At 40.7% G+C, this 16,867-nt stretch overlaps 1 pseudogene; it reads right to left on the bottom strand.

The window, feature by feature from the left end:
• The window catches only part of LOC132654878 (baculoviral IAP repeat-containing protein 1a-like), a 51,619-nt pseudogene extending 40,166 nt beyond the window's left edge, over positions 1 to 11,453 (bottom strand).
• Positions 11,454 to 16,867: the final 5,414 nt, after the last annotated feature.

The following is a 16,867-nucleotide window of genomic DNA, read 5'->3' as shown; positions in this document are numbered from 1 at the left end:
ATAAAACCTCTCAAACTATTGGACTTTATACATCACTAATACTGTCAGGAAAAATACTTGCAAACACAAGACCTGAGTAGGTCCCAACCAGATGGAGACCCAGCACTGGGCAGGGAAGTGGACACAAGGTCCTACCCTAACCAAGAAGCTATTTCCACTGGAACCTACTGATGAGGGAACAATCAGTCTCCAGTGGAGTGTCACTGGGTATAACCACACACTTCAGGGCAGGCCTATGCCCAGGAATACTTGCCAACACAAAACACACTTTTTTTTTTGGTCATACTAGTTTTTTGATTGTTATGATTTTCTTGTGAAGAGGGGCGTTTTGAAACACAGAGAGAAAGAACACAAGTTGGCTGAGTAGGGAAGTGGGGAGGATGTGGGAGGAGTTGGAGGAGGGGGAAAATCATGATCAAAACATATTGTATTACAAAAGATTTTAACTCACCCCAAACCTTTTTCATGAGAATTACAAGTGTTCTGGTAGAATTATTTTTATTTATATTAAGGAAAATACATATATTTACTTAAAATTCAGTCTTAAGATTACTTTATTTTTATTTTATATTGAGGGGTTCCTATGTTGCCCAGACTGGTGATAAATTCCTTGAAATCTTAAAGCAATCTCCTGCCTCTGTCTCAGGAGCATTATAAGCACACAATAAAGCACAATTTTTTCTTATACTAAACATGCAGAACAGGCAGTTGAGCCTCGTTCCCACAGTCAGATCACAGTGACAGTAAAGGGAACAATATGAAAATTAGAGGTAGCATATTTCACCTACTAAAGAAAACTGTCATGATAATTTTTAAAATGGCAGATATTAATCTATTGGTTTTGATTTTTGTAACGTATGTTGAATATCATCTTGAAATGCATTCCTTTTCCCATACAAACCACGCTGCTTTTAAGACTGAACAATGTTTCTCTAACTGACACTAACGTTCCTAGCAGTGTGGTAAGGAGGAGACTGAGAGCTCTTTTATCAATGGGGATGAGACTAGCCTTGCCTTGCTGCTTTTAACAGCATGAGGAGATGAACTCTACATAGCTCCAGAACTTCCATTCGGTTTTTGTGGCATCCATGGATCCTGGCTCCATTTTTCAACTTTCCATGCATTGCCCTTTGCCTAAATGTACCCCATGTGGTACAGAGCAGTGACTTGATGCTATCAATTCTTTTTAAAATAGTAATAAATGAAATTGCTCTTAAAATATTTCAATAACTCTTTCTCTTTTGAGATAGGATTTTATATGGCACAGACTCATTTTAGGCTCTCTGGAACAAAAACCTTGAATTCCTGCTCCTCTTGTCTGCCACTCACAAGACCTGGGATCACTGACATGTGCTGTCCTTCCCACCTCAACATTACTTTCTTAAATGCTATTTTTAAAACAATTGGAGGGACTGGAGAGATGGCTCAGAAGTTAAGAATATTGGCTGTTCTTCCAAAGGTCCTGAGTTCAATTCCCAGCAAACACATGGTGGTTCATAACCATCTATAGTGAGATCTGATGCCCCCTTCTGGTGTGGAGGTGTACATGCAGGCAGAATACTGTAAAAATAATAAATTAATCTTTAAAAACTTTTGTGATAGCTGGGCATGATGATGCAAATTGCAATCTCAACACTTGGAAATCAAAGAAAGGAGCACGGTGAGTTTGATGTCAGTTTGGGATACAGAGTGAGTCCATGTTTTAAAACTTAAAACTATACTAAAACCAGCTCACATTTATTATTCAGTTTTTTTAAAAAAATGTAAGAAAATATTCAGATATTTTACCAAAATTTCATAAAAGAAGTGATCAGGCCAGTGTTTATAACTGAAGTCTCAGAAGCTAAGGATAAAGAACACAACAGGAAATTTGGAGACTGAGTTCTGATGTCAGCCCTGTGCTCATGCTGACAGACATAAGGAAGGTACATCAGTCATTGCATGTGATGCATGGTAGGTTTTACAGGACCTACAGGCTATATGTTATTATCTGCATTTTACACTCAAGGCTCTGCGAAGGTCAGTGCTGCAGTTCAGGACTGGATGTCAGGCGGTCTGCACATGCAATTTTGCCTCGCTCCAGCTCTGTCTGGTCCTTCTTGTGTGAGCAGGCTGAAAAAATCAGACTAACTTTGTAACCTATGTTTCTTTTAATTGCCTTATAACTTATATTTTCAAGTTTTAGGCCTATATTAATTAAAGCCTCTTAGTGCTTCTCCAGAGAGCTGAGAAATGTAAAAGTTCCTGACATCAGCCATCTGTGAAGGCAGAGATAAGGAAGAAAACAAGCAGAGATCCCTACTAAATGGAGAATAACTCACATATGAAACCACTTGTAATGCCTTAAACATTCTGACTTTCTTTGTTTTATACACCAATTCTACCCCTGTACAGACTAACACATTTATTAGTTGGAATAAGTCACGGGGCTGTTGCCTGACAGACATTATCTTAGTATTTGGGTTACTGAGTAGGTAGGTTAGTAGGGAAAATGGCACAGTACAGGCTTGAGGGTCTGCAGTTTGAAGCCCAGTGTGTATGTAAAGGTGGGATATGGTCACACACTTCTTCAACCCTCGCCCTGGGTCAACAGAGACAGGCAGGTCCTAGACACTCCCTGGCCAGCTAGTCAGCCAATCTGTGAGTTCTGGTTCAGTGATCCCTGTCTAAAGATAGGGAGAGAGTGATAGGGAAAGCATGCTAGGTCAACCTGTGCCCACAAAATGAACACACACACACACCAAACCAAACCAAAAATACGTTTTCAAATGAAAGCAAAATTACTTTAAGGTGGATCCAAGATGGCAGCACACCATATCAGAGAGGCAAAGGATCTGAAACTCTGAAATTGGTGAGTAGAGGGGCAACTGAAGCCACAAAATCAACACTGAGGCTTCCTGAGTGAGCAGGGACATCACATGAGCTGAGACCATTTAGATTCAGGTCAACGGTGGACTTCTCTGGGGATGGAAAGTGGTGAACATTCACTTCCCCATTTAGAGGCTCCTTCCTCCTCAGTGGAGCCTGCCCACAGAGACTCTTAGAGACTCGAGAGACTCTTAGCACAGAACTCACTGCCTGGGGACTGAGACAGAAGAGGCAGGGCTCCAGGCTCCTTAGCCACAGCTGCCAGCTCTACCAGCCTTCTGATTCCCAGATCCGCAGTACCAACCTTCCGAATCCCAGGTATGCAGGTGGCCATACGAACTCCACAGGTCCTCCCAGCCAAAGGGCCACCCAATTGACTGTAAGGGCCACCCAATCCCTCAGTGGTGACAGCTGGCTGTACACCATCAAAATTGCCAGAGCAGCCAAACCACCCAGTTGCACCAGGCACCGGGCCACATAGGTCTGTGGACCACTGTTGTGGCTCCCCCAGGACTTCCCAGCAGGCACCTGGAACATCCTCCCAGTCTAGCTGCTGCAGCTGGACTTCTAAGTTCAGCGGCTACAGCACCAGTGAGCTGAAGGAGCTCCTACCCCCACATTGACTGAGCAAGCCCCAACTGAAAGTAGAAAACAGGGGGAACCCCTGTGCTTTCCAATTAGAGAGTGAGTGTGCCTTCAAGAGCTTGCAAAGCCCCAGATCCAGGGTCCTTCTAAGCTAGCAGCCAGACATCCGACCCTCCCACCCATGTGCAAACTGTGGGAAACAGAGGGACAGTGTTCTCAACATTGAGGCCCCAGAATACTGGGGGTCTACCAGTGGAGTTCAGGCAAATAACTCCTGGAGCTCAGAGCTGAATACCTGTGGCCTGCAATGCCATTGAGGTATTCAAGGAATCTACACAAACGAATTGCACCTGTGAAGACCTCCAGCACCTATAATCCCTTTGATGCCTGCACAGTCTCCTGCCCCACACTTCAAGCATTAATATTCTCTAACACCCTGTCAGTTAAGGCACACTTCCACACACATGCCCATGCACACACACACTCACTTGCTCGCCCACATTTGTCCTTCAGTGCCCATGAATGTTTCTCCCTTAGGTACACCTGAATCACCAACGCACACTCTCAAACCACTGGACCACTCTCATCTTCCTGAAGAATTCTCCAGACATCAGAGAAAGATGCTACCAGTCTGAACTGGAGACTCCAGGAACAAACAGTGAAGGTTACAGATAAGCAAATGGCCAGAGGTCGGCAAAATAACACATCCAACAAAATCCAGGACATTATGGTGTCACCAGCAACCCCAAAAATCTATGGATACTCCAATTCATTGGAAACACAGGAAAATGATTTTAAAGCTATGCTTATCCAGTTATTAGAGGCACATAAAGAGGAAACAAACAGATCTCTCAAAGAAATTAAAACATGGATGGAAGAAAATAAAGAGGAAATGAACAAAGCTCTCAAAGAAACATAGGCAAATATAGCCAAACAAGAAGAGGCACAATTAGTGGCATATAGAGAGGAAAACAACAACAACAAAAAAAAAAAAAAAACCCAGAGATTATCATAGAGAGACATGAATCCACATTCAAGCAGATGAAGGAAATGATGCATGAAAACAGAATTAGAAGCAATAAAGAAAACACAAACAGAGAAAACCCTGGAGCTGGAGAACTTAGAGAAAAGATCAGGAAACACAAAGGTAACCATCAAAAAATAGAATAAAAGAGATGGAAGAGAGAATCTCTGGTGCTGAAGATACACTTGCAGAAATTGAAACTTTTCTCAAAGAAAAAGTAAAATTGGAAAAGTCCCAAACACAAACATCAAAGAAATCAAGGACACCACAAAAAGGCAAATTCAAAAAATAATAGGAATAGACAAAAAAGAACATACCAGGCTCCAAGGTCCAGAAAATATCTTCAAGAAAATCATAGAAGAAAAATTTCCAAACTTAAAAAAAAAAAGATGTCCATAAACATATAAGAGGCCTACAGAACACCAAATAGACTAGACCAGAAAAGAAACTCCTCACATCACATCATAGTCAGAACACTAAATCTACAGAACAAAGAAAATATGTTAAAAGCAGCAAGGGAAAAAGGCCAAGTAACATATAAAGGTAGACCTATCAGAAACACACAAGACTTCTTATCAGAAACTATGAAAGCCAGAAGGACCTGGGCAGATGTCATGCAGACTTTATGGGACCACAGATGCCAACCCAGACTACTATACCCAGCAAAGCTTTCAATCAACATAGATGGAGAAAACAAACTATTCCATAACAAAACAAAATTTAAGCAATATCTACATAGAAAACCAGCCCTACAGAAGATACTAGAAGGAAAACTCCAATCCAATGAAAACACTGCACCCAAGAAAACATAGGATACAGATAATTTCCCTACAAAATTAAAAAAAAAAACAAGCAATGAATTACAGTAAGACCACCAACTCCACAATAAAGGAACTAACAGCCATTGGTCACTATTATCCATCAACATCAATGGCCTCAAATCTTCAATAAAAAGACACAGACTAACAGGATGGTTGCAGAAACAGGATACAACATTCTGCTGCATCCAGGAAACACACCTCTGCAACAGAGATAAACACTACCTCACAGTAAAGGACTAGAAAAATGTTTTTCAAGCAAACGGACCCAAAAAACAACCAGAGGTAGCAATCCTAATAATAGACTTTCAACCAAAATTAATCAAAAAAGATGAGAAGGGGCACCTCATTCTCATCAAAGGAAAATTCCACCAGGAGGACATCACAATTTTGAACATCTATGCCCCAAATACAAGACCACCTACATTTGTAAATGAAACGTTAATAAAGCTGAAATTACTCATCCATCCCAACACATTAATAGTGGGAGACTTCAACACTCCACTCTCACCAAGGGACAGATCATCCAGACAGAAGCTAAACAGCGAAATAAGGGCACTTACAGAGCTCCTAAATCAAGTGGACCTAATAGATGTCTACAGAACTTTTCACCCAAATTCAAAAGAGTATACCTTCTTTGAGCACCTCTTGGAACCTTCTCCAAAATAGACCATATATTTGGTCACAAAGCAAGCCTCAGCAGATACAAGAAGATTGAAATAATCCCTTGTATCCCATCTGATCACTATGGTCTAAATCTGGACCTCAACAACAGCAACAGAAATAGCAAAAAGTCTACACATAAAAGAAAACTGAACAAGTCGCTGCTCAAAGACAGCTGGATCAGGGAAGAAATAAAGAAAGAAATTAAAGACTTCCTAGAATTCAATGAAAATGAAGGTACAACATACCCAAACTTATAGGACACAACAAAAGCAGCACTGAGAGGAAAGCTCATAGCACTAAGTGCCTGCAAGAAGAAATTTGAAACATCCTATACAAGCAACTTAATAGCTCACCTGAAAGCCCTAGGAAAAAAAAGAAGCAAACACACCAGAAGAGTGGACAGCTGGAAATATTCAAGCTCAGGTCAGAAATCAATAAATTAGAAACAAATAAAACAATTCAAAGAATCAATGAAACCAAGAGTTGATTCTTTAAGAAAATCAACAAGGTAGACAAGCCCCTAGCCAAACTAACTAAAAGGCAGAGAGAACCTAAAAGAGGGGCATAACAACAGGCACTGAAGAAATCCAAGCAATCATTAGGTCTGACTACAAAAGCTATATGCAACAAAATTTGAAAATCTAAATGAAATGGACAATTTTCTTGATAGATTGCACTTACCAAAGTTAAATAGAGATCAGGCAGAAAGGTTGAAAAGTCCTATATGCCCCAGGGAAATAGAAGCAGTCATCAATAGTCTCCCTTCCAAAAAAAAAAAAAAAAAAAAAAAAAAAAAAAAAAAAAAAAAAAGCCAGGGCCAGATGTTTTCAGTGCAGAATTCTACCAGACCTTCAGGGAAGAGCTAATTCCAGTCCTCTTTAAACTGTTTGACAAAATAGAAACAGAAGGAACATTACCAAACTCATTCTATGAAGCCACAGTCACCTTGATACCTAAACCACACAAAGACCCAACAAAAAAGAGAACTTCAGACCTATCTCTCTTGTGAACATTGATGTAAAACTACTCAATAAAATAGTTGCAAGCCAAATCCAAGAACATATAAAAGATATCATCTGCCATCACCAAATAGGCTTTATCACAGGCATGCAAGGGTGGTTCAACATACAGAAATCCATCAATGTAATCAATCACATAAACAAATTTATGGAGAAAAACCACATGATTATCTCCTTATATGCCAAAAAAGCATTTGACAAAATCCAAAACCCATTCATGATTAAAGTCTTGGAGAGACCAGGGATACAAGATACATACTTAAACATAGTAAAGGCAATTTAGAGCAAGCCTATAGCCAACATCAAACTAAACAGAGAGAAACTTAAATCAATCCCACTGAAATCAGGGACAAGGCAAGGCTGCCCACTCTCTCCATATCTGTTCAACATTGTACTTGAAGTCCTAGCTACAGAGAGACTAAAGGAGATCAAGGGCATACAAATCAGAAAGGAAGAAGTCAAATGTCAGTATTCACAGATGATATGATAGTACACATGAGTGACCACAAATATTCAACCAAAGAATTCCTTCACCTGATAAATGACTTCAGCAAAGTAGCTGGATACAAAATCAACTCAAAAATTCAGAAGCCCTACTGTATAACAAAGATAAAAGGACCCAGAAAGAAATTAGGGAAACAACACCCTTCATGACAACCACTAAGAACATAAAGTATCTCAGTGTGATTCTAACCAAGCAAGTGAAAGACCTGTTTGAAAAAAACTTCAAGTCTCTGAAGAAAGAAATTGAAGAGGATATCAGAAGATGAAAAGATCTCCCATGCTCATGGATTAGTAGGATTAACATGGTGAAAATGACCATCCTACCAAAAGCAATCTAAAGATTCAGTGCAATTCCCATCAAAATACCAACACAATCCTTTACAGACCTTGAAAGAAAAATTCTCAATTTCATATGGAAAAACAAAAACCCAGAATCTCCAAAATGATCCTGTACAACAACAGATCATCTAGAAGTATTTCCTTCCCTGATCTCAAACTGTACTACAGAGCAATAGTAATAAAAACTGCATGTATTGGCATAGAAACAGAATGGTGGATCAATGGAACCAAATAGAAGACCCAGAAATAAATCCATACACCTATAGATACATGATTTTTTACAAAGAAGCCTAAACCATTCAATAGAAAAAAAGGACAGCATGTTCAACAAATAGTGCTGGTCCAACTGGATGTCTATATGCAGAAAAATGAAAATAGATCCATATTTATCACCCTGCACAAAACTAAAGTGTAAGTGGATCAAAGACCTCAACATAAAAGGAGACACACTAAATCCGTTAGAAGAAAATGTAGGGAAGAGCCTAGAACTCATTGGCACAGGAGACAACTTTCTGAACGGAGCATTAACAGCACAGGCTCTAAGAGCAACAATCAATAAATGGGACCTCATGAAACTGAAAAGCTTCTGTAAAGCAAAGGACACTGTCATCAGAACAAAATGACAGCCTACAAACTGGGAAAGGATCTTCACCAACCCTATATCTGGACTAATATCCAGAATATATAAAGAAATAAAGAAGTTAAAAAGCAACAAATCAAGTAAACAAAAAAGGAGCTAAAGAGAGAATTCTCTGTAGAGGACTATAGAATGGCAGAGAAACACCAAATTAACACTCAACATCCTTAGCCATCAGGGGAGATGCAAATCAAAACAACCCTGAGATTTCACCTTATACCCATCAGAATGGATAAGATCAAAATCTCAACTGACAACACATGCTAGAGAGGTTGTGGAGAAAAGGGAACCCTCCTCCATTGCTGGTGGAAATGTAACTTGTACAACCACTTCAGAAATCGGTCTGGGTGCTTTCTCAGACAATTAGGAATAGTGCTTCCTCAAGATCCACTCCTAGGCATATATCCAAAAGATGCTCAAGTATACAACATGGACATTTGTTCAATCATGTTTGTAGCAGTTTTATTCATAATAGCCAGAAACTGGAAACAATCCAGATGTGCCTCAACAGAGGAATGGATATAGAAATTGTGGTACATTTACACAGTGGAATACTACTCAGTAATTAAAAACAAGAAAATCATGAAATTTTCAGGAAAAAAAGTGAGATCTAGAAAAGATCATCCTGAGTGAGGTATCCCAAAAGCAGAAAGACACAGATTGTATATACTCACTTATAAGTGGATACTAAACCTATAAGATAGGATAAACATACTAAAATCTGTACACCTAAAGAAACTAAACAAGAAGGACGTTCCAGGGTAAGATGATCAATCCTCACTTAGAAAGACAAATGGGATGGACATTGGAGGTAGAAGAAAATAAGAAACAGGATAGGGGCCTACCATAGGGAACCTCTAGCCCATGGCAGCTTAGCATCCAAGTGGGTTTCCCTAGTAAGGAGAACAGAGGCTGTCTCTGACATGAACTCAGTTGGTTGCTCTTTCACCCTTCCCACCCCTCAAGGGAGGAGCAGCCTTTCTAGGCCACAGAGGAGGACAATGGAGCCAGTCCTGATGAGACCTGATAAGCTAGGCTCAGATGGAAGGGGAGGAGGACCTCCCCTATCATGGACTTAGAGAGGGGCAGGGAGGAAAGGAGGGAGGGAGGGTGAGATTGGGAGGGAATGAGGAAGGGGCCTACATTGGGGATACAAAGTAAATAAACTGTAATTAATATAAAAACTAAAAATTAGACAAAGAAAGGCTAAAAAAAAAAAAAGAAAAGTAGTGGTTACAATGTTGATTAAAAAAAAACTAAGAATGTATTAAAAATATCCTTTATGGAACAAGCCAATAAAATCACTCAATAATCCAGCAAAAAACAAAACAAAACAAAACAAAAAAAAAACAAAAAAAAACCCCCACAAACTTTAAAAATAGAAGAAAAAGCTAAGTTCCTGTGATTCAAACTTATCACTATGTGACCACTTAAAAAGTTCTGGGGTGACCCCATATAGGATAGGAGGAAGATCAGAACTCAAGGGAATACCCCAACACTGTGGCTCTTTTATCTCTAGTTTTATTTTGCTCTGTAAAACATTAAAAATTTTAATCATGAAATACGACCCACTTACTTGGGGAACCACTTGGCATGCTCCTTCCAGGGATCGTCTCCTTCTTCCCAGTTTCCCAGGCATCCACCGCAGGAGAAGCACTGCACAGTGTCCCTTTCACCTACAGATGCAGGGAAGCGATGGCACCAGGTGTGTCTTGGAGCTGATCATACTGAACCAGAGCAACACAGACCCCAGCATGCTTGCTCTTCCATGTCCCCTCTGACTGAATCCCTGGCCACATCCCACTGCCCTAAATGACCCACTCCTACATCTGGACCGCCCGCCCAGCCATGGCCATCCTCCATACGCACAGCCCAGGACTTTGGAGTTCCTATTAGGTGATCTAGCACTCAGCTACACACTCAGCCCACTGCCGGTACTCTTAAGGTCTATATGTAAAGAAAAGCAACATTTTACTTTATACACACCCAAGTGTGTGTGCATAAGATTTTAAGGTACATATCCAGAGCTTAGAGATGGCACAGTTGGCAAATGCTTGCTGGGCAAACATGGAGACTGGGCTCAGATCTCCAGCACCTGTGTAATAGCAAGGCAACAGGGACAGTGTAATCTTAATGCCAGGGAAGGAGAGACAGGAAGACCCTAAGGGCTCACTAACCAGCCAGTATGTCTCATTGGCAAGCTCCAGGTGTAGTGAGAGACCTGTCTCACAAAATAAGTTGGACAGAACTACAGGCCTATTTCTAAATACACAGAACATGTTGCTTTCAGGATAGAGAGGAATCAAGCTGGAACTGACTCAGAATTTCCTCCCTGCAATCTTCCTGTCACAGTACTGGAAGAGGCTTTGCAGTCTGCTGGGGGAGGAGGGCCACCTGCATTCTCCAATATCACCATCATGCCAGAGAAGATGAGGCCAATGGTGAAGAGTGGCCTGAACCTTTGGGGATAACCGACTGCTTTTGAATTGGACTTGAGGATGCTTCACAGATGCTCTAATGGTGGTCAAACTGGGTGTGGTGTTGCAGGCCTGTAAATCTCAGCACTTGTGTGTCAAAGACAGGTAGATCTCTGGGTCAATGGCCAGACTGATCTACATAGCAAAGTCAGAACAGAAAGGGCAACACAGTGAGACCCTATTTCAAAAAGGCAAAAAGAAAGAAAACAAAAACCTAAATTAAATCTGGTGAAAAGCACATGGCCCAGAAACTCTCTAAAGGTCTTAGCAGGGAAGGGTCTAGGAATGCTATCTGGCTTAATAGACATCCTGTCAAAATTCCTTCTAAATATTTATGTTCCTATGCAAAGTATGCTGCTGCTTTGATCCTTGGCTAGATAATAATTGATTATTGAGTGTTCAGCAATAAATGAGATGTCTATGTCAACCTCACACCAAGGCTCTGGGAGATCTGATGGCATAGCCATATCCATTGGAAACAGCAAAAGTCATGAAGCCAGCACAGCTGTTTGACATGGCTCTAGCACAGGTGGGGCAAATGCAGCAATCATTTTCATTCTTTCCCTCTTTTGTAGGTTTTTAAGATCTATGTGTTTTATTAGGGGGGGGGAATCCTTTCTGCATTATGATTTTTTCTGTCTTTTCCTGAGAAAATTATGTCAGAGTTATTTCCATTTAGGAAAAATAACATTATTTGGCCACTGTTTTGAAGGTTTCCTTATGCTTTGGAGATCATTGAGCACAGATTAGCACATAAACTAGCAATTCTTTTATGAGGCCATTACTACAGGAATCTTTTATGGATATCTGCCCTTAAGCAAACTCAAACAGTATAATTGGTATAGGGGAAACAAAGATAGCTGACAAGCTCTGACTGGCCAGAATACCAGGTAACAGATCAAGGCCTCCCTTTACAATATGCTTAGAACTCTCTGAAAATGTAGATTAAAGATAGGGGGTCATACAGAGTACACCCCTGGAGGAAGAGAACTCAGTAAATAAGACAGATTGACTAAAATAACTTGTTCCTAGTTTATAGTGTAGATGATGACACAAGTAGTAAAAGGAGTTAGGTATTAATATTTGCTCTTCATAAAAAAAAATTTCAGATATTTTCTGTTTGTCTGGAGTGCCTTAAAACTACAAATACTGCCTGCCTAAAAGCAGGCTGTTATATAAGAAATGTGTTTGCTTTGGATAACACAATCTTTAGATTCTATAACTTGGAGTTATAAGGCTTATAATAAGCATAAATCTGTTCTGTTTATATTTTCTAATGATGACTGAAGTTGTAACACTTCGTAATGAAAAATCAAACAAATCATCTGCACTTCTTGGACAGGTTAGTCTGTCATTAGTCGGTCTTTGTTCTGTGAAACCTGTGTAATAAAGAAGCAATCTCCTTGCTAGTCAATCAGAACTGAAAAATTCCCCTGAGCACCTCTCCTGACTCACTCCTCTCTCCCTCGCCAATTATCTCCTCTGCACACCACTCTCTGTTGCTCTCGTTCATCCATAAACCCTGAACAAAGTGGCAGAGCTTTCTGAGCCACGGTTTGGAAGCGTGTTCTTTTTTAAAAAGTATTTTATTCTTTGGAAATCACAGATGTGTGTACAATGTATGTGGATTATATCACCCCCACTGCCTTTCTTCAGTTTCCCCAGACCCTCCTCCTCAAGTCAGGTCACCTCCCAGCTTTGTATCCTCTTTTAACTGAATTCAATTAGTGCTGCTCATGTGTGAGTGGACATGGGGCCATCCAGCAGAGCGCGGGGAAACCTCAAGGCCCACGGGCTGAACAAGTGTCAACAGCTCCCCTCTTACAGGTGGGGCTTGGCTTGGCTGGATTTGGGGCAGGCTTGTATGGATAGGCAACCACAGCAACTGTGAGTTCCTGAGGGAAGGACCCTGTTATGCACAAAACAAGACAAACCCAAGACAAAGTCCTCTACAGCCTCTGGCTCTTATGGCCTCTTGGTCCCCTCTTCTGCAATGGTCCCTGAGTTTGGGAGGAGGAAGTGTTCCCTCAGGAATGAGCACACCCTGTCACTCACTGTCTCCACTTTGCCCTTGTTGTAAGTCTCTGGAATTCTGTTCTTGTTAAGGTCTGAATTTATGTTCATTCCAGACTTCCATTAACAACTGAGAGCCCTGGGGTGTCCCAAAGAGACACTTGGAAGAAAGGATATGGTCATTGTTGCCAATTGTAAGTTTTCATCTTGCTGTTGTCGTCTATCTAAACAAAAGCTGGGGCTAAAGAGATGGCTCAGTGTTCAAGAGCTCTGACTGCCCTTCCAGAAAGCCAGAGCTCAATTCTCAGCACCCACATGGCAGCTCACAACTGTCTATAACTCCTGCTCCATGGGATCTGACTTCCTTACACATGCAGTTCAGTGGCAAAGTGCTGCTTCTCACTCATGACACTCTGGATTCAACCTTCTGTCCCCTTAAACACACACACAACACACATAGAACTAAAACAAAAAGAAACAACAAACAACTGAAGAAGTACAGGCAAAGTTGAAGGTTCATGTAGATGTGTGTGTGCTTTTGTTTGGTAAAAGGACAGTGAACTGAAAAACAGGACTGTGTTTGCCCCTGGATGAGGAGGACAGCATCCTCAGGACAAGGGAATGGCACGGTGGCCTCTAAGGCATTGAGAGACCTTGACTTCTTGACTTTAGAGCTCAGCTCCTAGGCTTTATTGTTATTGTCCTTTCAACCAGATACACAAGTACAGTAGATATGCATTATATATGCTAGTTTTAATTAAAATAAAACAAAGTTTGTTGATAGATTCTAGAACAAGCTTTAAGTACAACCAAATCCTCTCCCACCTTGCCACACAGGGTTTAAGAATAAGGCCCTGACATTCTTAATTATTTTCCACATACGCCTAAAGAAAAAAGGAGGAGACTGAGAGCTCTTTTGTCAATGGGGATGAGACCAGCCTTGCCTTGCTGTTTTTAATAGAATGAGGAGATGAACTCCATATAGCTCCAGGACTTCCATTCAGTTTCTGTGGCATCCATGGATCCTATAAAACTATACTAAAATCAGCTCACATTTATTATTCAGTTTTAAAAAAAATGTAAGAAAATATTCAGATATTTTACCAAAATTCCATAAAAGAAGCGATGAAGCCAGTGTTTAAAACTGAAGTCTCAGAAGCTAAGGATAAAGAACACAACAGGAAATTTGGAGACTGAGTTCCGATGTCAGCCCTGTGCTCATGCTGACAGACAGATGGAAGGTACATCAGTCATTGCATGTGATGCATGGTAGGTTTTACAAGACCTACAGGCTATATGTTATTATCTGCATTTTACACTCAAGGCTCTATGAAGGTCAGTGCCTCAGTTCAGGACTGGATGTCAGGTGGCCTGGACGTGCAATTTTGCCTCACTCCAGCTCTGTCTGGTCCTTCTTGTATGAGCAGGCTGAAAGAATCAGACTAACTTTGTAACCTATGTTTCTTTTAATTGCCTTTTAACTTATATTTGCAAGTTTTAGGCCCATATTAATTAAAGCCTCTTAGTGCTTCTCCAGAGGGCTGAGAAATGTAAAAGTTCCTGACATCAGCCATCTGTGAGGTCAGAGATAAGGAAGAGAACAAGCAGAGATCCCTACAAAATGGAGAGTAAATCACCGGCTGGTGCCTGTAAAATGAGCTTTGTTTGGAAACGGAGATGAGTTAATTATTCTCCCACCTTTAACTGTAGCTATATCTCATATGGCAGGAAATTCCAAACTGACTTGAAGATCAGATATTTACGACAGGGCTGACTGGACCTAAGGGTGACCAGAACTAACCAATTATTTTAAAAGTTTAACACCTCATCCAATCCTGAATCACCAAGATAGCAACCCCAGGAGATTCCCGCCTTTTGTCTTTTAAAAACCTAAGGTCTTTTTTAACCCAGTGACACTCCTAGCTGACCAGCAGGGGTGACCCCATTGCGCAATGGTCAAGATGAACCTCTTGCCATTTTGCATGGATGGATGATTAGTTTCCTGAGTTCTCTTTATACCTTCTTATATTTAGGCTCATGCTGGGCCTAACAAGGCCTTACTCCTTTCAGCTATGGGCCAGTCGCTGGACCGTCTCCTCTTCCTGTGTAGGTCATGTTCACTCTGCTGTGTCAGAGAAGCAACCAAAGACCACTGGAGGCAGATGTGCAGCTCTAGTTAGGGCTGATCACATGGGAATGGTGTGGCTGAAAGTTGTCCAGAGTGTAGCCAGCAACACTAAACCCAGGGCCATGAGCTGGGCCAAAGCTTCTTTAGGAGCCCAGGCGCAGTAGTGGCGCCCCTGTCTGAGGCTGAACTGCAGCAGGTGCATCTGCAGGGTACAAGCCCAACTCCTAAGGAGATGGTGACATTCTATGATTTGCTAATCAGGGCCCATCGTTCCTATGACTATATCATTGATTTCCAGGAATCATTTCTTCCTCAGCTACTGTTTTCACCTCTTTTTCCTTTCCTCTTTGTCCCCTCTTCCCTTTAAACCTCCTCTTACTTTCTTTTAGGCTTCCTTTCCAATAATTTACGTGAAGCAAGTAAAATGTGAAGTTTTCTTGCCACCTCACAGCTCAACAAACCCAAGCCCAAGATCATCTATTTAATTTACATCATCATTTCATAGCTTTTTCTATACATTTGTGAACATGTTGCGATATAATTTAAGAATTTTTTTTTTTTTTGGTTTGGTTAGTTTTGGGGTTTTTTGTTTTTGTTTTGTTTTGTTTTTTGAGACAGAGTTTCTCTGTGTAGCCTTGGCTGTCCTGGACTTACTTTATAGACCAGAAACCAGGCTGCCCTTGAGCTCATAGAGATCCACATGCCCTCTGGCCTCCCAGGTGCTAGTTTTAGAATTTTTAAAGACTGCTCACCATACATGAATTGTGCATATTTATATTTCCATTTACAAATAATCCTAGACAACCTTTTATTTCTGTGAGCATGGCTGCCTGTGTGCAAGGTGTTTGGTAAATACTTGCCTAGTTGGTTTGTGTGTGATCTAGCATCTACCCAGGAACTTTCCTATATACAGTATGAGGTACAACTATTTGGAAAAAAAATCCCAGTCACGATGATGTGTACCCACAATCCTATGTCAGAGGGTGAAGCAGAAAGATGAGCAAGTTGAGGCCAGCCTGGGATATATAATGATGCCCATCAATAAAATAAAATAAAAGGCCTTTCTAGTCAAGCACCATTCACTGACATTACAGAAAAACACAGCCATAAATAAATAAATAAATAAATAAATAAATAGGAACATTCAGCCAAGTGTAAAGTGTAGGAAATTATACAGAGCAACTTAAGTGATTTCTTTTAAGAAATAATTGAAAAGGTGAAAGGTGAGGAAAATGGATTCATAATTCTGGACTGAAAAAACAGCTAAGAGGGCAGCTATGCTTGCTATTAAGCCTGATGATTTGAGTGTGATACCCAGGTCCCCTCACTCAGGCCATCTTCTGACCTCCACATACATCCTGGTAGAAGAACAATACCCCCATTCTCACAGCCCCAGAAGTGCACTTTTTATTTTAAAAACAAACACACAAACAAACAAAACTGTAACAGAGAGAGGGAGATGAGCATTTGAATGCTGATTCATGTATTTGACATTAGGCACTTATGCCATCTTTTCCTAGAAGACATGAGGATACTATGGTCCCATCTCACATGCTATAATACTAACAGATGCTTTATGTGGTCCCTGGAACTCACTTTGAAGTATCCTGGTTCTTGTTATTCCATAGAAAACATTGGCAGGCAGTGGAAGAGGAAATAGTTCCTGACCAGGTGCTGACAAGTGCTAATTATAGTGATCTTTTCATTTCCATGAGATGTTCCATAATCAAGGCTTGAAAACCAGTGAAAGAAGTAAATCTTTGTTTGCAGAAACAAATAAAGAAAAGCA

This window comes from Meriones unguiculatus, chromosome 6, assembly GCF_030254825.1.
Source record: "Meriones unguiculatus strain TT.TT164.6M chromosome 6, Bangor_MerUng_6.1, whole genome shotgun sequence".
In the NCBI taxonomy this organism is placed as follows: Eukaryota; Metazoa; Chordata; class Mammalia; order Rodentia; family Muridae; genus Meriones; species Meriones unguiculatus.
Note: the sequence above shows the minus strand (reverse complement) of the source record. Positions and strands in the feature narration are given on the sequence as shown.